The 26,716-nt window shown below is 40.6% G+C and overlaps 1 protein-coding gene across 2 annotated transcripts in view; it reads right to left on the bottom strand.

The window, feature by feature from the left end:
- Positions 1-5,225, bottom strand: part of LOC136877456 (retinaldehyde-binding protein 1) — a 146,028-nt gene extending 140,803 nt beyond the window's left edge. Inside the window, exon 1 of one of the 2 annotated variants that reach the window (XM_068228654.1) lies at positions 5,078-5,225. The gene's annotated coding sequence lies outside the window, so the exon portion shown is untranslated. Of the gene's footprint in view, positions 1-2,438; positions 2,570-5,077 lie in introns of those variants that run through there. The other variant, XM_068228655.1, reaches the window with a different exon arrangement.
- Between the last annotated feature and the right edge of the window lie 21,491 nt (positions 5,226-26,716).

The raw sequence follows: 26,716 nt of genomic DNA, 5'->3' as shown, positions 1-26,716 counted from the left end.
CGTAAGTTTATATTAAGAATAAAAGAGACGAACCTGGCACAAATAATAATAATAATAATAATAATAATAATAATAATAATAATAATAATAATAATAATAATAATAATAATAACAATGGTTCTGTGTCTTACTAAGTATTTTAACAGACTATGGATACGCTGAGGTGTTGGAATTTTGTCCCACAGCAGCCCATTTACTGCTGCTAGGCCTAAAACTACCAACACGAAGCTGACGTATATGTGCACCTTCAAATACCAACGGACTGAACTGGGATCGAACCCGTGAACAAGGCCAGCGCTCTACCACCTGCCCTACTCAGTCTGGCGACTCAGAAGTATTGGCCCCTGTGGTCCTCTCGTAATACACTCAAACTGAGAGCCCTGGAGAGTAACAAATTACCTTCTGAATAGTGAAATGGTTTCATGGTTCTCAGTGACAATGAATTTAAAAATATGCAAGTTACAAGGAGATACTTCCACTAATAACTCATATCTGAAGACACTTTGCGTAAATATATTACAGAATAAAACCGATATTATCCTCAGAATTTACAGATTTACACCAGTTCCAAAAACTTCTTACTTTAATTTGAGGAGTAAAAAAAAAAGAAAAGAAAAAAAGAAAAAGGAAACATCCAAGAAATCAAACCCCTTTTCTTCACCTCAGAAATCAAGATCCTCTTTGAAAAGCATCTTTATCTGAAAACCGAACAATGCAGTAATGTAAATATAAAATTAGAAACTTTTATAAACTATGTATTGTTTCCTGCCATTTAGAGCTCATAACTAGTAACCCCAAGAACTTTCCATGCATGATATTTTAGGCTTGTTCTTTTTGATTTCCCGTGATTAAATATGTTTAGGGTAAATGACTCCGTTGTCTTCCCCTTAAAACACTCATATAGGATATTTTTTTGTCTCCACTACAAATGCAAAGTTTACACCACAGAGGAAGTCATAATGACACGTTGCCGCATGCAAGATGTTTGTACATGGTCTGGTATATTGCTACACTATTATGAATCGTGAATGTCTGCACAACGTAATTAAGGAATAACGACACGTTTTTAAGCTTTTGGAATACTAGCCAATAAAGAAAGAGTAAATATTATTACTTCACTTCTTATTTCTAAATTTATTTTTATTTCTTATTTATAACTTACGCCTGTCACAGCTAACTTCCAAGTTTATGTATCTCCGTAAATATTAACAACTGCCTGGTTCCTTTGCTTAGTGGCAAGCATAGCGGCCTTCGGTTCAGAGAGTCCCAGGTTCGATTCCCAACTCATTTAGCCATGTCGGATTAATTCCTCATGGTCGGAGACTGAGGATTTGTCTTAATACACACCATTTCATTTACACTCAACACACAACATTTTTCACTACCAACTTTCACACAGAAACACGCAATTTTATACACATCCCCCCCTGTAATGTTGGCGTCAGGAAGAGCAGCCGGTCGTAAAAGTAGGCCAAGTTCACAGTACAGACACCAGATAACTAAGGCCTTTATATTAAAGAAGAAGTAAATCTTAAGAATTTTTTGCTGGAATTTTACGATTTCCTGCTCAAAATAATATTTAAAAAGTGATGTCAAATTTGTCCGCCTCTGTGTTGTAGGCTAGTGGTTAGTGTGATTAGCTGCCACCCCCAAAGGCCCGGGTTCGATTTCCAGCTCTGCCACGAAATTTGGAAAGTGGTACGAGGGCTGGAATGGGGTCCACTCAGCCTCGGGAGGTCAACTGAGTAGAGGTGGGTTCGATTCCCACCTCAGCCATCCTGGAAGTGGTTTTTCCGTGGTTTCTCACTTCTCCTCCAGGCAAATGTCGGGATGGTACCTAACTTAAGGCCACAGCCGCTTCCTTCCCTCTTCCTTGTCTACCCCTTCCAATATTCCCATCTCCACGCAAGGCCCCTGTTCATCATAGAAGGTGAGGCTGCCTGGACGAGGTACTGGTCATCCTCCCCAGTTGTATCCCCGACCCAGAGTCTGAAGCTTCAGGGCACTGCTCTTGAGACGGTAGAGGTGGGATCCCTCGCTCAGTCCGAAGGAAAAACCGACCCCGGAGGGTAAACAGATAAAGAAGAAGAAGAAGAAGATATCGAATTTCCTTTCGGGAAAATCAAGTGATTATAAATATGTCTTTCAATAAATGAAACTTAAATCATCATACGAATCGTTTTCGAGAGATATCTGTGTGCAATTCGGAGTCGACAAGTGTAGGATTCAATGCATCGAAAAGGGGAAACTGGCTCAAGACTTACGAAATTAGGTGACATCGCTTCACACAGTTTGTATCGCTGATTTCAAATGAACCCCATCCATAATACATAATACAATAATTAATAATTAGAATGTGAATCTCGTTTATATCAGATTAATATTCCTACGAATTTTGTCTGGAAATGTCGGTAATGTTATTAACAAAATAGACTCACAATGAATTATTGTTGAAGTTCTGGACGAGCTGGCCCCACTGCACCATCGAGTAACCACACCAAAGGAGTAACAGAATGAACGCAGCCGCTTTCGGATATTTCCAGCTATGTTTCTAGAGATAAAGGGGCCATCACCTTTGACATACCCTTTGCTGATAGAAGAAGCAGAAGAAGAACTTATCAGGCGTGATCATTCGAGGGTGTAACATGGCTCAGGCGAACTTTTACAGAACTCAGAATAAGAACTCGTATCTTAATGAACATCCTGGTTGGTAAAAGTACACAAAGATAACTGGAGCCATCAGTTGTCACGGTGTGCTTATACAAGATATCGGTCGACTACCTTATTCACAGAAGAGCAATAAGACATGACATTTGATAATAACATGTATACAAGGCAGCACAGATTATAAGGTCTTACGTTAGTCTAATGAGGCACGAAATGGTTGTGAAATGGTTGAGCTCAGCAGAAACATCTATACCAGAAATTAGTGCTTCTAACGTTGTGTCGCATATACCGTACTGTAGTTCTCATACCTCAGAGGTACAGATATTATCAAAGTTCGAAAGCGTTCTCACTGGAGGTCTACGGGAGATTGATTGGTTATTTCGAAATATGGTGGCGCATAACATCACTGTGTATCTGTCTGTAGACCTGTATCAGTACAACTGTGACATAGAATCATTTTGGTCTTTATTTTAGAATATGGCTTTCCATTTTTTTGCTTTACGTCGCACTGACACAGATCTATGTCTTATGGTGGCGATGGGATAGGAAAGACCTAGGAATGGGAAGGAAGCAGCCGTGGCCTTAATTAAGGTACAGCCCCAGCATTTGTCTGGTGTGAAAATGGGAAACCACGGAAAACCATCTTCAAGGCTGCCGAAAGTGGGGTTCGAACCCACTATCTCCCGATTACTGGATACTGGCCGCACGTAAGCGACTGCAACTATCGAGCTCGGTTTCCATTTTTCAAATCAACATTCTGTAACTCCTCATTTTCATTCATCACCCTTTCTAAAGGCGCTTTTTGTAAGCAATCCCTTCTCAGTATATGACATATCCAAGTAGCTGTTTTCTTTCATGATCCTTTTCTCATTTACTCTTCGTTATTGGTTATATCTGTCCACGAGATTTTCTCCATCCTTTACCACAGCCACATTTGGAAGTTTTGTTCTGACAAAAACATTTTAAGTATATGCAATTTTGCTCTAATTGTCTTTAGGTTGGCTCTATGGCGATGAGTGTTCACCAGCCGCTAGTTGGCACCGTTGTCTACGTCTAAGGTAGGTTTCAGCGTTATCAGATCAGTACAGCTTGCGCTCTTGCGACGTAAAAATGGCCGTGCCACTCTCTGTTTGCACCAAGGAAGAACAACGTTCCGTAATTTATTTTTTTATTTCTTTTTTTTTTTTTGTGGTCTGAAGGTGTACCAGTGTACCAGGAGCGGGAATTCATAGAACAGTCACTCGTCTGTTATTCAGGATCATATCACGCACTTGTTCAATATTGGCGTCAGTTACGGCTGCAGATGGACGCCCGGATCTTCCCTCATCCTTCACGCTCGTGTGACCCCTTTTGAACTGTTAAATCCACTGGTAAACACTTTCAAAACATTGTCCCCGTATTGTGCTGTTGTGACATTAAATCAGAAAAATCACTTCTTCCAGAAAAACGAGTGGCTTTGTGCGAAAAAAATGCTAGCTTGTAAGGTGTTAGAAGATTTTACAAGATTGCCAGAAAAACAGATGGAAGTGAAAATTTATTTAGAGTGGGTCAGTAATAAATTCAGTACCTTTGGAAGAGGGAAAGATGGTACATCTGGAGATATGAACATAGAGCGATATTCAGTTTATGAAAAACTTCGCATGAGTATCACCACCTTCTTTTTTTTTTTTTTTTTTTTTAGAAAAACAGCCACCGAGCTCGATAGCTGCAGTCGCTTAAGTGCGGCCAGTATCCAGTATTCGGAAGATAGTGGGTTCGAACCCCACTGTCGGCAGCCCTGAAGATGGTTTTCCGTGGTTTCCCATTTTCACACCAGGCAAATGCTGGGGCTGTACCTTAATTAAGGCCATGGCCGCTTCCTTCCCACTCCTAAACCGTTTCCCGTCCCATCGTCGCCATAAGATATATCTGGGTCGGTGCGACGTAAAGCAACTAGCAAAAAAACCCTGATTATTATTATTATTATTATTATTATTATTATTATTATTATTATTATTATTATTATTATTATTATTATTATTATTATTATTATTATTATTATTATTATTTGACGACTATTATGAATTATGTTTACTGCATCATAAGTTAAATGAATGTTGAAAGTACCGTACACATATTTACTAAATGCATGTTTTAGGTCATTTTTCAGGTCATATTTCGGCATTTATTCGGTCATCAAAATCCAGGCCCTGATTATTACCATTATATTTAGGATATATTGGGCCCAACTCAAACGGTTCTCTTGTTAGTTCAGTATGGCTTTACACTGGCCAAATATACACGATGTTGAGTTTTTTAATGATATCCGGACAGTTAAAAGGCCAGTTAATCTCTTAATTATTATAATGTATCAGCATAATTGATCACAACATTTATGAGATCTTAATAATGTCTTAACCTATGTACTTACTGAAGCCAGTTACTGGAGTGATTCTAAGTTGATCCTCTCCCTCTGGAAGTCCCGATGTAATTGATGAGTTCTCAACTCGGACCAAGATAATACACCTTGTCGTCTCCAACTTGTTATACTTTGAACTTATCACAAAGGTCGTGATAGCAGTGGGGCCGTGAGTTCTGACTCATGATAATGTCGTTGCTCTTTGGACGCTGGCTATCCCACTATCTTCGACTCCCAAGTCTTACGGAGGCGCTCTTGGCTCGGCCGCTTTCTTCTGGGTCGGCGTCAAACTCTGCCCTTCGGTCTAGTAGCCCGGAAATACTACCAGTTGGTAGTAGGGAATACATCAGTTGCCTTCGCACGTAATCCACTCTGAAATGACACAATTCACATGACGAAGTAACTTACTCAGCATATAGACACAGTATACTATAAAGAGACAATCAGTTGTGAGTTACTCATTCCTTGGTTGCCTAGAATCATCTACCACGGAGGGCAAAGATTAAAGTATAAACATGAACACGCCCTGGATGTGGCTGCACACCTGCCACAAAAGCTGAATTAACTCTGTGCTGGAAAATACACAATGTGGAGGTTAATAAACTGGCAACATGCGGGATACGAATTCATTGAATTTAAAATTTCCACTAGTTAACTCTCGAATCCTGCTAAATGATTTTTTTCTAATTGCTTTACGTCGCACCGACACAGATAGGTCTTATGGAGACGATGGGACAGGAAAGGGCTAGGAGTGGGAAGGAAGTAGCCGTGGCCTTAATTAAGGTACAACCCCAGCATTTGCCTGGTGTGAGAAAATGAATGTCTGTTAGGTCATCAGCCCAGAGGCTGGTTGGATCCTCAAATAGCACCACAAAAGGTTATGCGGTTATGAGGAAACCCCAAAAACCAATGGCAGCACCAAAATGAGGCATACTAGGCAAGATGAGGAGTGAGGTAGTTTGCCATTGCTTTCCTCACTGGGTCAGAAAGTGCTATTGCAGCACAACTGACCCTATGAGCAGCACCTTTCATAACACTCAGATGCACTAGTCATGCTCTGAATGTCATGGCTCAGCACTACCCATACCCCAGCAACTTCCATATTGTCACAGCCATGGATGTTGACTGGGACTTCGGTGGAAGCTACACTTTACTCTGGCCTGTGCCAAGAGATGGATGAAAAAGTACTGTATCCATCAAGAAATGACAGCAGGCAGGAAAATGAACTTATAACTTCATAAACTTTCAGTATAGACTAGGGTTGGCAAACATTTACCGGCTAGCGTGTCAATTAAGCTCTTGTTTATTACTTTTTCTGTCTAGTGTGCCATCGGTTATTTTCCTTTAAAAAGCATCATGGAACCCCTCATTTGACATCGTTTAGGTATTAGATTGCATTACATATAAATTCGTTAGACTTCATTTTTCATGATTTTATTTTTCAAACATCACTAAAAATTGCATTTTCAAAAATGGTAAATTTTAAGAGTAAGGTACAGTATATTTTTGCTTCAACCTAATAAAATTTGTAAAAAATATGGCCATAGAATTAATTTAGACATACTTCTTTATTATAACGTAATGTTACAAAATGCTATGTTCGTAGATTTTCGACCTGTTTATTACATATTAAAAACATTAAAATATGTTAGTATGTTGTCGTGTTAGCCCTTCACCTAGTGGCACATGTGTCATAGGTTCGCCATCTCTGGTATAGACTCTAATGACATTCATCTTTCAGTCTGCAAGTCTCTGTGAATTAACAATGCGGCTCCACAATACTCTATTTGAAACTAGTTCCGTGGCCTCGTTTAGTTCCACATTTCTTTTCTTTAATAATAAAAATCTGAGTCAGCCAGGCTGAGTATCTCAGACGGTAGAGTGCTGGCCTTCGGACTCCAAGATGGGAGTTTTTATCCTGGCTCAGTCCGGTGGTATTTGAAGGTGCTCAAATACGGCACTCTCATGCCGGTAGAATTACCGACACGTAAACGAACTACTGCGGGACAAAGTTCCGAAACCTCGGCGTCTCCGAAAACAGGAACAGTAGTTAGTGGGACGTAAAACCAATAACATTAAATTATTTTAAACTGAAACAAAACATCATTATCTTGGTCTCCTTTTGGTTCTCTTACCATCTAAAGCCATCCGCATCCGTATTGCAACGGTTAACGCTATTAGCTGCCGTCTTCGGAGGCTCGAGTTCGATTCTCTGTACGGCCAGAAATATAAGATTATCAGGAGGGTTGGGTGGTATGTGTTTACAAAGGTACATCCAGCTCACCTCTACTGGGAGTTTTCCTCAAAAGAGCTGCAATGCATTGGGACGAGGCACGAGTTTTCATTTACAACCTCAATGATCCAGTCCATTATTTTCCTAGGTAACATATCCCTCCCCACTCCAATATTTGTCTCACATGACCCTATTACCGAAGCGAGTTTATACACATAGCTTCATCCTTTGAGTTCATTCCCAGCTTAGCCTTTATCTCCTAATTCTTTGTACCCCCACCTGCCATTGTTTCCATCTATGTGTACCAAGAGTCATTCTCGCTAACTTCATATCCGTTACTTATTATGGATAATATAGCATAATTATGTCCTTAGACCACCCACCTCTCACTTTCGTAAAGTCGAACTGAAAACAGAACGATGTAAAAATAATTTCGTCCAAGTGCTTTCTTTCACTGTTGATCGCTCACTGCATTACGCTTATTCCACCGTGAAGCGATTTCACTTAGTATTCTACCACTCTAATACACATTCTAAGCACGTGAAATGACTTGTGAGAATCAGAATAAATATAACACTGACAGCACCTATTAGATTGCGAGACTTAAACAGCCTTTCCTTTTCACGCCTTTCATGACCTTTCCCTTTCTTTTGCCAAATACCACCATTCTTCGATGGGTCTGACCTCTTCAATTCCTTTGATGATCATGATTTTTATTATTATTATTATTATTATTATTTAGTATTATTTAGTATTACAGTAGCTTTCCTTCAGGTACCTCCGTAGCTCAGGTGGCAATGTACCGGCCTCTCACTGCTGGGACCCGTTGTTCAAATTTCGGTCACTCCATGTGAGATTTGTGCTGGAGAAAGCGGTATTGGGACAGGTTTTACTCTAGGTACTCCGGTTTTCCCTGTCATCTTTCATTCCAGCAACACCCTCCACTATCATTTCATTTCATCTGCCAGTCATTAATCATTGCCCCAGAGAAGTGCAACAGGCTTCGGCAACCGGCACAATTCATATCCTCGCCGCTAGATTGGGGCTTCATTCATTCCATTCCTTACCCGGTCGAATGACTGGAAATGGACTGGAGATTTTCACAGTAGTTTTCCTTCAAGCCATATGCCCATTTTCTTTCTTCCTCCACAATACTCGATCTTGCGCATCTTTCTCTGTTAAACCTCTTCTGTCTATGTCTATGCTCCCTTCGTGTATTATTCATCCATATTTCCGTAGCTTTTATCCCATTTCCGATTTCCCTCTGCTTCCCAGATTAGTATCATCTGGAGGAATCTGTCATCTGCCATCCTTTTTACACGGCCAAACCATTTTAATATTCAATCAATCAATCAATCAATCAATCAATCAATCAATCAATCAATCAATCAATCAATCAATCAATCAATCAATCAATCAATCAATCAATCAATCAATCAACCAATCAATCAATCACCAATGGTCTGCATTTAGGGCTGACTCCCAGGTGGCAGAATCCCTATCAGTTGTTTCCCTAGTCTTTTCTTAAATAATTTCAAAGAAGTTGGAAATTTATCGAGTATTTTTATAACTTAATTTTCATTCTACATTCTTCTTTATTCTCTCATATTATTCTGACAATTCATTGTGACAAATTTGTCCACAAACGGGCCTCACTTGATATTATCGAACTGGTTTATTGATCGTTCTGGACAGTCAACCGAAAAATACTTTGAGAAAAGAATGGTTCTGACACTCCTCCTCCTCCTTTATATAGCATTCTCTCCACTTCCTCAACCGCAACGATGTTAAAGTCGTAATTCTCATCCGTATGTATTTTTCCAAAAGTTTATCGGTAAATTTTCCTTCACATCGGCTAAAATTTCAAGTATTTTCCTTTCCTGTACTAAGAGATGTCCATAAGATCTACAAAACAACGCTGTTTATTTCACTTATTTCTAAGGTTCCTTTCTCTACTCCAACAAGATTTCCCTGTCGTCAGGTCAAATTTTTTTGTAATATTTCGAAATTCCTCCAAAGATTTCCTTTTGTACTCAACTATTGCTTAATTGGTTCTCTCATTTTCTTCTGTAAACTGTTTCCTAGTTACAGCTTCTTGTCTGAAGTACTTAAAGGTACGTCTTCCGTTTACGATTATAAGCTGATCTGCCTGCACCACTCATCACGATGTTCCTTCTTCTCTATCTTTACACAATCAATCAATCAATCAATCAATCAATCAATCAATCAATCAATCAATCAATCAATCAATCAATCAATCAATCAATCAATCAATCAATCAATCAATCAATCAATCAATCAATCAATCAATCAATCAATCAATCAATCAGTACTGATATGCATTTAGGGCAGTCAGCCACGTGACAAGATTCCCCATCAAATGTTTACCTAGTCTTTTCTTAAATAATCTCAAAGAAGTTTAAAAGTTATTGAACATCTGCATTGGTAAATTGTTTCAATCCCTAACTCCTCCTATAAAAGAATATTTGCCTCAATTTGTCCTCTTGAATTCCAATTTTATCTTCATATTGTGATCTTTCCTACTTTTAAAAACATCACTCAACCTTATTCGTTTACTAATGTCATTCCACGTCTTCTCTCCACTGACATCTCGGAACATACCACTTAGTCGAGCAGCTCGTTTCCTTACTCCCAAGTCTTCCCTCCCCAAAGTTTGCAATATTTTCGTAACACTACCATTTTGTCGGAAATCACTCTTAACAAATTGTGCTACTTTTCTTTGGATTTTTCCCAGTTCTCGAATCAAGAAATTCTGGTGAGGATCCCGTACACTGGGACCGTACTCTAATTTAGGTCTTACCAATGACTTATATGCCCTCTACTTTACATCATTACTACATCCCCTAAATGCCCTCATGAAGAGATATGCAAACTTTATTTATAATCCCGATTATGTGCATGTCCCAATAAAGATCTTTCCTTACATTAACACCTGCAGTACAGGAATAACACAGGGGCAACTGAACCATCGTACCATTGTTCTGCTATCTATATCACAACGTTATGGAAGTCTTTTTGCACTCACTCACAATCCTGTAACTTATTTATTACTCTATACAGCATAACATCATCCGCAAAATCATTACCTCTGATTCCAGTTCCTTATTCCATATCATTTATACTGAATATACAAGAAAACTTAAATATCCAATAATATTGCGTTAAGGAAATCCCCTCTTATTCACTACAGGATCATATAATGCTTCACCTACTCTTAATTCTCTGAGTTCTATTTTCTACGAAGGTAGCCACCCATTCAGTCACTCTGTTGTCCAGTTCAAAAGCCCTCGTATTTTTCAGCAGTCTCCTATGATCTACCTTATCAAAATCCTCGGCTAGGTCAATAGTAATACAGTCCATTTGACGTCCTGAATCCAAATACCTGCTATATCTTGCTGGAATCCTAAAAGTTGATCCTCAGTGGAATACGAGGAAATCCCGTAAGGTCTATCACCATACATACAAAATTGCTCCCGTGCGAGGCCGGAGCGTGCGGCCAGTTATGTACTGTATGTCATTCTTCATGCTGAAATCTACGGAATATCTCGATAAGAACGCATATCCAAAGATAAGGAAATGGCTTACATTCCGGAGAGTTATTTAGTTTCAATCCCCATTTCCATTCCTACTAAATCTTCCTCTCTATCTTGTTTGCATATTTACAGTACTAACTGGACTACAGATAATTTTGCTGGTCAATGAGACCGTGTGCAATGAGGCTGACGTCACTACTACCAACGGTAACTTCTGTTTTGCTTACTCTTCTGCAGTGGTCTCTACTGCAACTGTTGTTCAGCCTATCAGCGGCATTGATAAGAAATTAATCTTAAGAGAAATACTCGAACTACAGCAATAGACAAAATATTTTAAATTTTGAAAGCATCTTAAAACGAGTTCTAAAAACAACTTGAACCAAGCTCGTACCCAGATTTTTTTCGTAGGTGGAGGACTTCCGAAAAATCTATAAGTTTAGTAACAAATACTTTTTTTACCTTCAAATAGATTTTACAGAAAGAACGTTTTGAAATAGTTTTTGAGCAGTACATTTTACAACTCAACGGGTGAAGTAGAAAGGTAAAGTCATAACGGTCTGGTGGGCAGAGCACACTTTAACACGTGCGTGAAGTGCGACACAAAGATTTGTCATATGTCATTTATTTAAAAATGGAGGTAACAATACGTTTCACTGTATTAAATATATTTAGAGATTTGATTTATTTTTTAAAAATCTTCTAGCGTCTCGATAACATGAAATATTTCTATTAGTTTATTGAAACTGATTTTACGGCACAAAATGTTCTAAGATCATAAAAACAAACAATCCATATATCTCACCAAAATTAACTTTTCCATTTATGTTTTCTGTAAATGTGTTAACTACTGTATATTCATAGAGAAACATTTGAAGATTTCATAGGTTAAATTCAATTGTGTATTTTGCAAATTCTTCACCGATGCTGAATGGTGCACCATGGACTGTATCGCAATTGACCTGTCTAAAGCATTTTATAAGGTGGATCATGGGAGACTACTGGCAAAAATGAGTGCAATTGGACTAGACAAAAGAGTGACTGAATGGGTTGCTATATTTCTAGAAAATAGATCTCAGAGAATTAGAGTAGGTGAAGCTTTATCTGACCCTGTAATTATTAAGAGGGGAATTCCTCAAGGCAGTATTATCGGACCTTTATGTTTTCTTATATATATAAATGATGAGTAAAGGAGTGGAATCGGAGGTAAGGCTTTTTGCGGATGATGTTATTCTGTATAGAGTAATAAATCATTTACAAGATTCTGAGCAACTGCAACGTGACCTCGATAATGTTGTGAGTTGGACAGCAGGCAATGATATGTTGATAAACGGGGTTAAAAGTCAGGTTGTGAGTTTCACAAATAGAAAAAGTCCTCTCAGTTTTAATTACTGCGTTGATGGGGTGAAAGTTCCTGTTGGGGATCATTGTAAGTATCTAGGTGTTAATATAAGGAAAGATCTTCATTGGGGTAATTACATAAATGGGATTGTAAATAAAGGGTACAGATCTCTGCACATGGTTATGAGGGTGTTTAGGGGTTGTAGTAAGGATGTAAAGGAGAGGGCATATAAGTCTCTGGTAAGACCCCAACTAGAGTATGGTTCTAGTGTATGGGACCCTCACCAGGATTACCTGATTCAAGAATTGGAAAAAATCCAAAGAAAAGCAGCTCGATTTGTTCTGGGTGATTTCCGACAAAAGAGTAGCGTTACAAAAATGTTGCAATGTCTGGGTTGGGAAGAATTGAGAGAAAGAAGAAGGGCTGCTCGACTAAGTGGTATGTTCCGAGCTGTCAGCAGGGAGATAGCGTGGAATGACATTAGTAGACGAATACGTTTGAGTGGCGTTTATAAAAGTAGGAAAGATCACAATATGAAGATGACGTTGGAATTCAAGAGGACAAACTGGGGCAAATATTCATTTATAGGAAGGGGAGTTAGGGATTGGAATAACTTACCAAGGGAAACGTTCAATAAATTTCCAATTTCTTTGAAATCATTTAGGAAAAGGCTAGGAAAACAACAGATAGGGAATCTGCCACCTGGGCGACTGCCCTAAATACAGATCAGGATTGATTGATTGATTGATTGATTGATTGATTGATTGATTGATTGATTGATTGATTGATTGATTGATTGATTGATTGATTGATTGATTGATTGATTGATTGATTGATTGATTGATTGATTGATTGATTGATTGATTGATTCCGTGCGGGTCGCGTTTCGACACAAGATGCCGGTCGGTCTGGGAGGCCAACTTCATCCATTACGAACAACAACAAGCGAGCACTCTCCCTATAGTCCTGATCTCTCCCCATGCGGTTATCACGCCTTCAGTTTCCTCAAAAAAGGTCTGAAAGGGTCCATGCTTCCTGTCGGGCGAGGATGTGCAGCAGGCGGTTACTGACTTCTTCACGTAGCAGGACACGGTGATCTTCAACCTGGTGCGTCGGCGGGAGAGTGCCTCAGTGTTCATGGTGACTTTGCCTGATTGGCATCCCGATTCAGGACTGTACGGCCGTCGAACGAAATTTATTTGATCGCCATTCTCCCCTCATGAATGTTGTGAAGAGGAATTTGGGCAGTTCGATATAAATATTGTAGTAAAGATGAGTTTTGACTGCTCGATAGTTCCGTAAATTGTAGGTGAAAAGGAATTTGGACTGTTCATTATAAATGTCGTAGACGAAGAGGAAATTCAGTTGTTGTATGTAAATATTGTAGACGAATAAAAAAATTAGTTTTGGGTAAAAATGCTGTAGGTGAAGTGGAATTTCGACTGTTCGTTGTAAGAGAATTTTAGCTGCTTGATATAAAAATTGAAGATGAAGACGAAACTCGGTTAGATATAAATATTGTAAATGAAGAGGAATTTCGACTATTCATTATATGACTACCGGTGTCGCAGACGAAGGTGGTGATGGTGATTATTGCTTTTTTTTAATTTTTTTTTTTTTTTTTGCTATTTGCTTTACGTAGCACCGACAGAGGTAGGGCTTATGGAGTCGAGGGGCAGGAAAGGCCTAGGAATGGGAGGAAAGCGGCCGTGGCCTTAATTAAGGTACAGCTTGGTGTGAACATGGGAAACCACGGAAAACCATCCTCAGGGCTGCCGACATTGGGATTCGAACCCACTATCTCCCGGATGCGAGCTTACATCCGCGCGCCTCTAACCGCACGGTCAACTCGCCCGGTGATTATTGTTTTAAGAGAAAGTACAATAGGCATCCTCTATTAACAGGGGAATAAATGGAAGAGGACCGACACTTTGGAAACTGAAGATATCAGCAACAGGAAGGAAAGGGCCACGAAGGGTGTGAAAATGAAAGAATCCCTGGTCCTCGAAACTCTAATACTGTATAGGGGTCGGTAAAGAACAAGAGTTGACCAAGAGAGGTCGGATAGAAAAGACGAAGATGAAAAACCTGACACAAGTAAGTGGAAGCAACACCAGACTCAGCTAAGGGTACCGTGGTTATCAACACACGCTCCCAAGTTGAGTGCCCTTGATCTCCCTTTTACAGTAGTCGCCTCTTACGTCAGGCAAACGATACCACGGATGTATTCTTGCAGACGAAGGGAAATAGGGGCTGCCTAGCCGAGGCGGTAAACGCGTGCTCCGTTGAGGGCATGGGTTAGATTCCCCGACTGAAAGAAACAAGATTTCAACTTTCGCAGAGGCGCGTGGCCTTGACATTCACTCAGCCTACACCAGATATGAATACCAGGTTAATTACTGGGAACAAAGGCGGTTGCATAGAGCTAATCGCTCTGCCTCACTTACTGTTAGAGCCGAGGTTACGAATACCTTCGACTCCCCCAAGAGCCTTTCGAAGCCTGTACGGAGATGGATTTGTTTTTAGCTGCTTTCTATACATATTGGAAATTCGTTCGGATCAGTGGTTGATTGGTCAGTGGTCTTCGATCTAGAGGGCTACAGGTTCGATTTATGGCCAAGCAGGTGATTTTATCCAAGTTCAGTTCCCTGGCTCGGTTGTTGAGTGTCTGTGACCGTCTTAAAATACATCTTTACCGGGCGAGTTGGCCGTGCGCGTTGAGGCGCGCGGCTGTGAGCTTGCATCCGGGAGATAGTAGGTTCGAATCCCACTATCGGCAGCCCTGAAAATGGTTTTCCGTGGTTTCCCATTTTCACACCAGGCAAATGCTGGGGCTGTACCTTAATTAAGGCCACGGCCGCTTCCTTCCAACTCCTAAGCCTTTCCTATCCCATCGTCGCCATAAGACCTATCTGTGTCGGTGCGACGTAAAGCAAATAGCAAAAAAAAAAAAAAAAAAAATACATCTTCATCTATGTATAACACACCACACTACCAACCACCACAGACACACGAAATAGTTGGTACATCCCTTCAGATGGGTTGGCATCAGGAAGGGCAACCGACCTTAAGCTGGACTAAATCCATTTTTTTTTTTTTTTTTTGCTTAGTGGCTTTACGTCGCACCGACACAGATAGATCTTATGGCGACGCTGGGATAGGAAAGGCCTAGGAGTTGGAAGGAAGCGGGCGTGTCTTTAATTAAGGTACAGCCCCATCATTTGCCTGGTGTGAAAATGGGAAACCACGGAAAACCATCTTCAGGGCTGCCGACAGTGAGATTCTAGCCCACTATCTCCCAGATGCAAGTTCACAGCCACGCGCCTCTAACCGCACGGCCAACTCGCCCGGTAAAGCCATTCGCTTGCGGACCCTATCTTATTTGTAAAAGGTCAGAGCCACAGGCTCTCTTCACAGGCTTATGCTGAGAAATGACATCTGGACACTTAAACGAGGCCTGAAATTCTCTGCTGTAATTGTGAAAACTATTGAAGGCAGATATTCTAGATAAATCAGCAGGACCCCTATATTTGATCATGTGTGTTGAGCTATAGTCAGAGACGGTTCCAAGACGGAGTGAAATGTAGGAGCAGGCATGGTTGTCATCAGGAGTTCTTCAGAAATGTATCCAAAATCATGTAAATTATACCCGCTATGTACAGTGTTTCAAGCACAGGTAGGAGAAAATCAGAAGGCTGTAAACCATATAACCAACAACCTAGAGAGAAATACCAAATATACGACCAATTTCGATTCCCAAGCAGTGTTAAAAGCTATCTCTTCCAATGAAACCATCAACCCTACAATTATTAAGATTGTACTTGCTATCAACCACACCGAACATTATGGAAATAAACGAGCCGATTTTCTAGCAAAATTCGATTCAGGAAGACATATTATAATAACTTATTATATCCTCCCATTATTGCTGTGTAAGTGAAAACTTCTCTTCCAGTCAGTGAAGAAAATAGGGTTCCATTGGAAAGACAGGCGTCTGATATTTTACTAAAGTTGTACGAATCACAAGCCACGGAAACAGAGATCAGTGGAAAGAAGGAAACAGCAAAAATCAGAAGAGAAATGAGACAAGTACATCCCGCGTCACGCTATTTATTCAACATCCCCGTAAAAGAAGCTATTTATGAAAGGTAACACAAAAGGAATAAAAGTGAACGGAAAACTGATACACTGCATCAGGTTCTCACGAGATATCGCCGTGATCGCAGATTCAAAGAAAAACATGATTCGAATGCTGAGGATATCGAAGATGGCTATCGAGAAACGTAATACAATACAAACAAGCCTAAGCCCACTGGAGTAAGCAAAAGTATACCAAAGAACGGCTTCCGAACAACAATACGAAATGCACAACTGAAAGAAGTGAACTAACTACAGTAAACTACCTTGAAAGTATTATCACCAGTGATAATAAATGCATGAAGGAGGTCAAAAGACGAATAGTGTTGGCAAAGAAAGCATTCTACTTCAAAAAGTCCCTACTAAAGAACAAAACTGTGCGTATTAAAGTGAGGAAGAAGTTTTAAAATCCTATGTTTGGACTGTAGTTGCATGTGGAAGTGAGACGTGGAAAAGAAAAAAAAGAGGCTGGAAGCAACAGAATGAGGGTCTGGAGGTGCATGACTAGAATACTTTGGACTGATAGGAAAAGGAATGTGAAAGTGCTAAAAGAGGTACATGACAGAAGATATCTGATCAGTGAAATTCGAAGGAGAAAGGTCAAATTAATAGGGCACAAAATAAGGCATAATAATTTCATATTTTTTGTACATGAGGGAGAAGTTCTTGGCAAAAAGGGAAGTCGAAACAACTTTGAGAATCAATGAATTACAGTTCGCATGAAAAGCTGAAAGTCTTAACTGGTAAAATGAAATTAACGTTGCAATGATAAGGCTTATCCTTCAGAAGTTCATGAAGCAGATGAACAGATTGCATATACCCTTTCCAAAAGCCTCAGCCACAAAGCTGTTCTTTCCAGAGGTCTATTACAGATAGCACACTAACAAGCTCCCTTCATTCATCTTTACACACTTCTTATACAGCCATGGGAAATTCCTTCGATGCCTAAACAAAAGGGTAAAATCACATCACCTACACGCCTACGTGAAGAAGAAACTCAAACAGCAGTTCATATTTTCAACTGAGCCAACAGCTGGTCGGAAATAGACCTACGTATCTCCGCAGCCAATTCTTCATCTGCGCAAAGGTGATATCTGATCTCAGGACAATGAGGTTTTAGTACGAATTATACCAGACCTTGAGTCAATGAGATATATCGGGTTCGTTTGTCAAATGTAATTATGTACACTAATGTTCAAATAAAAGGGCACCATGAACGAATCGTGCGAGTACAACGAAGTACAGCAGTAAACAGTATCGTCATAGACAGACATGTGTCCCATTTACGTTTAACGCTCATTGCTTGCGCGGAAGTGCCACGAGGGGACATACATACATGTCTCTCCCTCATTCAGAGATGCAAGACACCGAATAAAGCTTTGGTAACGGTGTGAGGAATGTGAGACAAATAGCTAAGTTCAGTGAACACGCAGCTTACCTAACCCCACCTCCCACTGCCACATTCGTCAAGCCTCTGACCAGCAAGATGGGTTTGAGAGAGGGCGCATCATCGGACTAAGAGCGGAAGGTCTGGCGTTTCGATGTATTCCTTACCACATGAACAATTCTGACTACACTGTGCGTCAATGCTAGACGCAGTGTGAACTTGCAGGTACACATATGCGTCGAGAAGGCTCGGGTCGATCCCAGTGCCCCCCCCCCCCCCCCAGATAGGAGGATCGTTTCATCGTGAGACACTCCTCAAGCGTCGCTATGCACCATACACAGAGATTCCATGGCAGCAGGCGATGCACCCGTGTTGACCAGTACCACATCCAGGCAGCTAGCAGAGCAGCATCTGTCGCCGTGGCGTCCCTTACGACATGTACCATTGCTTGCTTGTTTTAAAGGGGCCTAACATCGAGGTCATCGGCCCGATTGTATTTCATACGCATCCTCGATACTAATTATACTGTGATAAAGCTGAAGAGTAAAAAGCCGGTTGTAACTGTAGTTTAAATTATAAAAGGAGACGGTTTTGATGATCGCTGTTTCAAGCCGAGCATGTTTGAACTACTGCGAGGGACGGGTAGCATGGCAGTTTGCGGGTTACCGGGCGAGTTGGCCGTGCGCGTAGAGGCGCGCCGCTGTGAGCTTGCATCCGGGAGATATTAGGTTCGAATCCCACTATCGGCAGCCCTGAAAATGGTTTTCCGTGGTTTCCCATTTTCACACCAGGCAAATGCTGGGGCTGTACCTTAATTAAGGCCACGGCCGCTTCCTTCCAACTCCAAAGCCTTTCCTATCCCATCGTCGCCATAAAACCTATCTGTGTCGGTGCGACGTAAAGCCCCTAGCAAAAAAAAAAAAAAGTTTGCGGGTTGGCAACGAGCTGTGTTCAGCGACGAATCACAGTCCTGTCTGGATATAGACGACCTCCGAATTCGACCACCTGGCCAGCGCAGTGATCCTCGCTTCATTGAGGAATGGCACACCGCCCCAATGAGGGACGAGTGGTGTCATGGTTTGGGGTACTATACCCGCTCCCCACTGGTGAAGGTTGAAGAAACCTTACCTATGCATTGATACACCCAGGGATTTATGCGATTTTATATGCTTCTGTTCCTGGTGAAGCTTGACAACCCCATTACCCAGCAGGATAATGTCCCGCCTGACACAGCATGGGTGTCTCTGGCCTGCTATCGTGATGTCAACATGCTTCCTTGGCCAACAAGGTTTCCAGGCCTCTCGGCCATCAGGAGCGTTTGGGTGGACGGCAACTTCGACGAGCTGAAACTACGGCATAGTAGAAGGTCAGTTGCACCAAATGTGGCAGAATCTTCCTGCCCGACTGTATCGTCATCTGTCTCCGTGCTACGGGTGGTCCAACACCGTACTAAGTGCATCCTGAAAGTGTCTGTTACTCTGGAATAATGATATAATGGTACAATATTTTGACGTTTTCTTTACACTACAATGACTTTTACCTGTACTTAGTTCTTCTCCTTCGTGGTGCGGAACTTTCTTTCAAAGTGATTGTATTTCTTGATGATGATGATGATGCTTGCTTGTTGTTTAAAGGGGCCTAACATCGAGGTCATCGGCCCGATTGTATTTCATACACATCCTCGATACTAATTATACTGTGATAAAGCTGAAGAGTAAAAAGCCGGTTGTAACTGTAGTTTAAATTATAAAAGGAGACGGTTTTGATGATCGCTGTTTCAAGAGGAAGTGCAACCAAGTAACTATTCTCTCTTGACACCAATCAGAGAAAATTTGAAAAGATCTGACACTTCGAAGAATGAAAGAGAAGTGTCATGAAAGGCATAAAATGAAAGACTCCCTAAGCCTTGCAACATAACATCGATGTAGAAAGAGAATAATGGCTGAACAAGGGGGATCGGATAGGAAGAATATGAACACGAGAAGACAGGCAAAAGTTAGTGGAAACAATGTCAGTCCAAACTAGTAGCCCTGTAGTCACCAACATACGCTCTTAACTTGAGATCCCTTAGTGATTACGCCTTCTAATCACCTCTTGCGAGAGCAAGGGCTACCATAGATATATTCTGCCACCTCTAGCCACAGAGTGACGTGAAGAGGAACTTCAGCTTTTTGATACAAAATTACTATTGGCGAAGAGGAAGAAAGGGAGTTTGTGATATTACGTGGCTGTTGATATCGCGATCATATTCATGGGATGTCCACTTTTCAGTCTTTCCATTTTACGCATCTCACGGCTCTTCCCTTTCTTTTTTTTTTTTTTTTTTTTTTTTTTGCTAGTTGTTAGTTGTTTCACCTCGCGCCGACATAGATAGGTCTTTTGCTGACGATAGGACAGTGAAGGCCTAGGAATAGGAAGAAAGCGGCCGTGGCCTTAATTAAGGTACAGCCCCAGCATTTGCTTGGTGTGAAATGGGAAACCACGGAAAACCATTTCAGGACTGCCGAAAGTGAGGTTCGAAACCACTATCTCCCGGATGCGAGTTCACAGCTCCGCCCTCCTAACCGCACGGCCGACTCGCCCGGTTTCCCTTCCTCTTGCCGATACCTACCCTCATCATTGGAAAGGTCGGATCTCCTCCATATTTCCTCTGATTAGTGTTAAATGACGATCGTTGGCTAGTTGTACTTCATCTTAAAACAATAATAACCATAACCGTCATCACTACCAGCAGCTACAGGTAATACTGATACATTACGTCTTGTTCCCACCCGTTTTCCCGAATTCATAATTCCGCATATTCAGTTTCCCGAAAAAATACTGAAAGACGATTTCTCGAATTTATGTTCCCGAATGCAAGTTCCTGAAGCCACATACCCAAATTTAATTTCAGTGCTGGTGGTGATTATTGTTTTAAGAGGAAGTACAACTAGGCAACCATCTCATCCTCTATATAACACTAATCAGAGAGAAAAAATGGAAGGGATCCGATACTTCAAAAAATGAAGGTATCGGCCAAAGCAAGACAAGGGCGACGAAGGGCATAAAAATAAAAGACTCCCTAGGCCTCGACTGTTCTAATACCGTGGGGGTCGGGATAGAACAAGAGTTGACCAAGAGAGGTCGGATAGGATAGATGAAAGTGAGGAGACTAGCACAAGTAAGTGGAAGCAATGGCAGGACTCAGCTGGGGGCCCCGAGGTTGCGAAGCCACGCTTCCAAGTTAAGAGCCCCTGAGGCCTCTTTTAGTCGCCTCTTACGACAGGCAGGGGATACCGTGGGTGCTATTCTAACGCCCCCAACACCAAGTTCATAATATATTCCCAAACATGTCCGTAAGTCCCCGATAATATGACATTCGTTGACAATGGCTGGCTGTTTCTAGGAAACACAAACACTTCAGCTCCACGTGGAAGAAACTCCTGTTCGGTGATTATGTTAATTTAAATAGTAGTAACGGCACAGGAGTTAAAATTCACTGAGATTCACGTTCCAGGCAATGTTCTGCACGGGACCGCCTCATAATGTGACAGTGTTGAAAGAACTAGCTGAATCTAATGCTTGGAATACGTTATCTTACAGAACAAGCAAAGGTACAAGCAGAAATGCAGCCGAGTCAGATTATGTGGAACGAGTTAACACGAATGTTTTCAGATGTGATTGTACATATCAGAACGGCAGAACCTAACAAAGAGAATGAGGAAAGAAAGACGTCGCGACTAGTCTCCAAAACACAAAGAATGTACAAGAATTACAAGCAGTACCTGAACAGTACGCTGGGTTTCCAACGTCTTCTTCTTCTTCTTCTGCAGCTTTTCCCACATTGGTGGGGTCACGGGTGCTAACTATGTCGTACATGAGGGGTCTAGGCCAGTTTTACGGCAGGATGCCCATCCTGACGTCTACTCTATATGGATAGATGTATTTACTATTACATGTTTCTGTGTTGTTTAGTAATGTGATGAGTTGTGTGAATGTGAAGAGGAATGTATTGAGACAATCACAAACACCCAGTCCCCAAGCCGTAGGGAATTAACGATACCCAGTTAAAATCTCCGGCTTGGCCAGGAATCGAACCCGGGATAATCTGACCTGAAGGCAAAGTACGCTGACCATTCAGCCAAGGAGCCGAACACACAAGGACTCTAACTAGAGTACCAAAAGTCATGACCTGTTCAATAGATAGGTGACCAAAATCCTTTTTGATATTTGTATTAATTCGCGTAGAAAATGAAATCTCCCTAAGTCTCTTCTAACTAATAATAATAATAATAATAATAATAATAATAATAATAATAATAATAATAATAATAATATGAACACATGGCCCGAATGAATTCAACACGGTTAACCAAGCGCATTTTCACTTTCCTCCAAGAGAAAAAGGCAAAGTGGGCGTGGTTCAGTGAGGTACAGAAAGATCTGAAGGAGATAGGGATCTCCTTTGAAGATATCCAGGAGCGTGTCCCACTTAAAAAACTCCAAGAACATCAGAGTTTCCTACCAAAGCCGAAGATGAAAACTGGAAAGGCATGGACGGAAGAGCGAAAGGAGCAACACCGTATACGAATGAAGGAATACTGGACCAACATTAAAGCTCAAGGGAAACAGTTGAAATGACGTGGTCCTTAGCTGGCCGAAACGAAATAATAATAATAATAATAATAATAATAATAATAATAATAATAATAATAATAATAATAATAATAATAATAATAATAATAATAATGCGTTACAGAGATTGAAATGTCGGATAAGGTTAGGTTTTTAGTTTTCCCTTCTCTTGTCCGATTAGTTTTCTTCAACGTAATCACTTCACCAAGCATTAATAACAAAATTGAGTGCTGGACTACTTACTGAAATACACTTTCTTATCTGTAATGTGTTTGCTTTATGGCCGTATCTCGAAGAGTCCATTTATCGATTTCTTGCGCAACAATTACATTTTATCACTTGCTATCATCGCTATACCTACTTTTTTAAGTGATAGTTGTAATCAGTGATTTTTCTTTCCTAGAACAGCGTTGAAATATATGGTAAACACGTGACAGAATTCAATAAATTCACTAAACTACTAACATGGTGCAGTTAGGTGCCCAGATGCATGTTTGTGAAATTTCAGGTATCATTGCTAGGTAACCAAAATCTTTGTTGTTAAACAACTACAAAATGTAGTTCAAACATTCCTTTAATAATAATAATAATAATAATAATAATTGTACCGGGCGGTACACCTCTACGACTCAAGTTCAAATCTTGCGCCAATTGAAACTTCTCTACTGGACAAACACGGAACTTTAACAACTGAACTAACTCGGCTGTTTATCAGAAGATGTCACGGTGCGTTTTTGATTTGCTTTTGTTTTTCAGTGATCAAGAAGTGTGGACATTCTCTAACAGATGTCTTTACCAAAAACTATGGTAATACACTCTGGTGCAATGGAATGAACTCTCTTGAAGAAATTTTGTATTCATAAGTTTTGTCTTTACTAAATTTTGTTCTGTCATTGGTGGGTTGGCAATATTAAGTTTTCTTTCCGCCTGTTTTGAATTTAACCAATCCTAAATTTCTGTAATTAATTTCCCACCAATAAGGTGTTTCTTCATTGCCTTGTGTACAAGTTTTTGCTGTCAACCAATAAAAATTGAGTGGGTGTGTCTACTCATTCCTGAAAGGTCTCGAATTTTCCACGAGGGTATAAAAACTGCTGATTTTCTTGTCTCCGGGCCACTTCAGTAACATCTAGCTTAGTGTGTGGATATGTATCAGGGGGCGGGAAGCGCCCCGTTCTTCAGGCAGCAGCTCTTCATCAAGGTAATGGCCTCTTAACATCTTTATTTCTTGCTAGTTCAGCAGTTTAACTCCCGGGGAAGGTTTGAAACCTTTAATATGTAACCTATATCTATAAATATGTAAGCCTTTTCAATCTTTGTAAATATTCCACTTCACTGGAACTGTAATTCGGGGATAGAGAGTGCTTTACCCTCTCGAGCTCCCCTTCATTTGAAATTGAGGTGACTAAGTTTTCGTAACCGTTTCTTCTCTTCCTTAATGTATTAAAGTTTTCTCACACGAGTCACCTCCCTAGCTTGGGATTAGCCCCTGTGTATCGGCCTAGTGCCACTTAGGTTTTAAAATGTAGATTTAGGAGTGCAAATTCACGCCTCCATCCTTTTTGTTTTGGGCCATTTAAATTAACCCAGTTTTTGCACGCTAAGACCCAGTAGATTGGGTACGAGATACCCCTGTTTCTTTATAATGATGGCAGTTTGTGTAAAAGTCTGTTATTGCCTTTATAGGCTTGAAAGATCGAGAGCGGGTCAGCTCTTTATAGTGTTGTGGTAAAAGTGTCTTAGAGAGGCTTGAGATGTAAAGTTGGGAGCATGTGCTTCATGTAGTGAGGGGTTTTCTGCCCTTTGGTAATTTGTGGTTGTGAGCTGAGGGCTCAAGGAATTGTAACTTGGGGCACGAAGCCTAGAACTTGTAAGAACCCGAGACTCGGGCTTTCCTTGTAAAACTACTCTGGTTCCTGATCTTGTCATTTCCCCTAGTGGAAACTGGTTGAATTTTTCTCTAATCTTGGACTTCTTGACCGTTTACCTGATTTAACTTGTTGTTATTTGTTGTACGCTCAAAAATTCTAAGTCACCATTGTAAAGTTTTGAAAATATAACCTTTATTTAAATTTTAAATCCATCTTTCGGACTTATACTTAGACCCATTCCAGCCCACACCTTCTTTCACCTCTGACTTCCACGGATAACTCCGTAACAATAATAATAATAATAATAATAATAATAATAATAATAATATTGGCTTAACGTCCAACTAACTACTTTTACGGTTTTCGAAGACGCCGAGGTGTCGGAATTTAGTTCCGCAGAAGTTCTTTTAAGTTCCAGTAAATCTATCGACACGAGGTAACATATTTAAGCAACGCCAAATACCACCGCACTGAGCTAGGATCGAACCTACCAAGTTGGGGTCAGAAGGCCAGCGTCTCAACCGTCTCAACCACTTAGCCCGGCTAACTTTGACCCGAGCCATTACAATGTCTTCATATGTCCTCTATGAACAACCCTTATTTTCAGTACCTTCCTTCTTTGACCTTGAACTACACACTGCACATGTTGGCAAAACAATTCTGCTCCCCGAGGTAAAGTTAAAAATATCAAAAATATCCTTTGTGCCAGTGCTTGCATAACTTTCTTCCTGGTGACAGGCGTTCTTATCTCCAGCCTCCATTACCGGTAGTGACTTAAAAAAGCGTTTCTTCAAGTGGTAGCGAAGATGGATTGAGGAAAGAGATAGGCACGCATTAAAAAGTATGCAATATTTGACTAAGTATTTTTAAAGAAGAGCAATCGAAATAGGATATTGCTGATGTTAGCCGCGTGAACAGACGTCCGTTTACGATATTTTATGCCATGCTAAATGTTGCATGTATGAACTCCCTTGTTATCCATCAATCGAAGAACCCTCAGAAAGTAATCACACTAGCAGTTCTGAAACAGTTGTCTGAAGACAGGTGTCCGGACATTTCGTACCACGGACATTCCATACCACTTGATTTTTGAGGACATTTCGTACCACCTAGGTTGTTATCTACCTACAAACGGTTTTTCCATAATCCCAAAATATTTACGCCAGGACAATTCGTACCACTTGATGTCAGATGGCATTTCCATTTCCACATATTGCGCCAGCCTGACAGGCACACTTTAGAAATCAGAAAAAATAATTACAACATTTGCTGAAAAAAAATTCTATATTATTTTCATAATCGACCTTTAAACTATACTTATTTTTTGCTATTTGCTTTACGTCGCACCGACAGATATGTCTTACGGCGACGATGGGACGGGAAAGGCCTAGGAATTGTAAGGAAGCAGCCCCGGCATTTGCCTGGTATAAAAATGGGAAATCACGGAAAACCATCTTCAGGGCTGCCGACAGTGGGGCTCGAACCCACTATCTCCCGATTACTGGATACTGGCCGCACTTAAGCGACTGCAGCTATCGAGCTCGGTAAACTATACTTATCAGTATCACTTATATTTACATAAATATTATCATAAGAAAGTCGATTTTTTAAAAGTGTAAATCCTGAAACAAAACAATACAATAGAAATATATAGTGTTCGGGCGCAATGTGCCTGATGAGCATAAGGACGGATTGCATTACTGAAATGAAAATGCACAGCCTATTTCCAGTCATTCGACCGGGTCAGGAATGGAAAGAATGAAGCCCCATCTAGCGGCGAGGATAGGAATTATGCCGGCTGCCGGAACCTGACGCACTTCTGTGGGGCAATGATTAATGACTGACAGATGAAATGAAATTATATAGGAGAGTGTTGCTGGAATGAAAGATGACTGGGAGAACCGGAGTACCCAGAAAAAAACCTGTCCCGCCTCCGCTTTGTCCAGCACAAATCTCACATGGAGTGACCGGGATTTGAGCCACGGAATCCAGTGGTGAGAACCACGGAAGCTTCAATAATATTACTATTATTGTGAATATTTATAAACTACTGCATTATTTTATTATCAAGTAAGTAAAATAAAAGATTCTGATGAACTGGCCGATATGGACTTGTAATCAGCCGGTTAAGTGGTACGAAATGTCCTACAACCATGAAGACATGGTTCTCGATCACATAAAACACCGAGCACCTATAAACAGCTTTCCTCGTTCAGTCGAAAAAGACACTTCCTTTCCGGACCTCCACCTAAAAAATCTCGAACAATGTACTGGTATTGCCCCTCTGATGTGGACAGGAAAACAACAACTGAACGTTACACATGTAAAACTATGATCTGTAAACAGCACACAACCGCTATATTCTGTCAATATGCGCAACGGCTATTGGAAATGATGATACAGTGAATTTTGGACAATCATACTCCTTTCCTGGACTAGTACCATTGGTTTTGAACTACTGAAGTGTTTCTTCTGTTTTTATTCTTCATAATTATAGCGATGTTTCCACGAAATAT

Source organism: Anabrus simplex, chromosome 7 (genome assembly GCF_040414725.1).
Source record: "Anabrus simplex isolate iqAnaSimp1 chromosome 7, ASM4041472v1, whole genome shotgun sequence".
NCBI lineage: Eukaryota > Metazoa > Arthropoda > Insecta > Orthoptera > Tettigoniidae > Anabrus > Anabrus simplex.
Note: the sequence above shows the minus strand (reverse complement) of the source record. Positions and strands in the feature narration are given on the sequence as shown.